Raw genomic sequence first — 1188 nt, 5'->3', positions numbered from 1 at the left:
TAGTATTTGGACTGATTTTTTATTATCTCCCAAACTTTATTGTGGTTATATTAGGTCGTCTATGTTATTCATCTCATAAAAAAGTATTTGCTAGAGAATATCAACAAGGAACAAATCAACAATCAATTAGCAATTGCAATTTCAATACACCTAAAATCATAAATATACATATACACATCCAAAATCCAAAAATTACTAGAGCTTTGTGTCTTTGTTCTTTTTCTAAAGCAGAGTAAATTTTCACTGAAGATATAGAAGTCTATTAAGATTTTTGTATTCAGCTCGCAAGAGTATATAACGCACAGATTCTTCATATGTCAGCAGAAAAACACAGACTTAATCTGCCATGAATGTGAATTGAACTTTTACAGAGAACACAAACAGCTAGGGGAAACATAAATCCATCTCCTAAAAGTTGTACATGTCACATTAAAAAAAGCAGATTCGTTTGCGAATAAGAACCCAAGTGCATGGATGTTTAAGCACCTTGCTAGAATCTTAGGAGGAGAGATATACCTGTTATTTTGTCAGAGGAATGCTATGGAGCCGATAAATTTATGATTTGTAGTTATCAATTTGTAGAATTACGTATTTTTTTTATTGGTTAAGTGTTCGCCAAATTTTAGTAAAAATGTTGGCTTCCTTTCTCATTCTGTAAAATCACTACAGCTTGTATGTGTGTATTGATTAGATTATACATCTTTTAAAAGCCAACCATTTTATTTTCTAAGTTCACTTTTAATATCTTTTTCTGTTGTGACTTGTGAGCATTAGGAAGGGAAGTATTCCTACTTCCTAGTCCTACCGGTTAATATTCTACTATTCATGCGCCAAATTCTTTTATTTGCTTATCATGCAATTCAACTATATTAACTACCTCTGCTTAATTAGCCATACCAAACATTATCTTTTAAGTTGACATATTTATTCACACTTGTATTAAATTATGCCTTTTTGGTACTTATTTATTTAGAAATAAGTTTATTTTATTCTATTAAAATATTATTTTTTTAATTATTAAAACTAGCCACAATTTAAATTCTTTTACAGATATAATATATCTAGTTATCTACCATTCTTTGAGTAATATTTTCCTTTAGGATATTCACATTAAGATATTTAAATAATTCAATTATATTAAATGTATATTAAAATTAATTATCAATATAAAAAGATTATTAAAAGTAA

Source organism: Arachis ipaensis, chromosome B03, assembly GCF_000816755.2.
Source record: "Arachis ipaensis cultivar K30076 chromosome B03, Araip1.1, whole genome shotgun sequence".
NCBI classification, from domain to species: domain Eukaryota; kingdom Viridiplantae; phylum Streptophyta; class Magnoliopsida; order Fabales; family Fabaceae; genus Arachis; species Arachis ipaensis.
The sequence above is the reverse complement of the archived record's forward strand: the minus strand, read 5'-3'. Positions refer to the sequence as shown.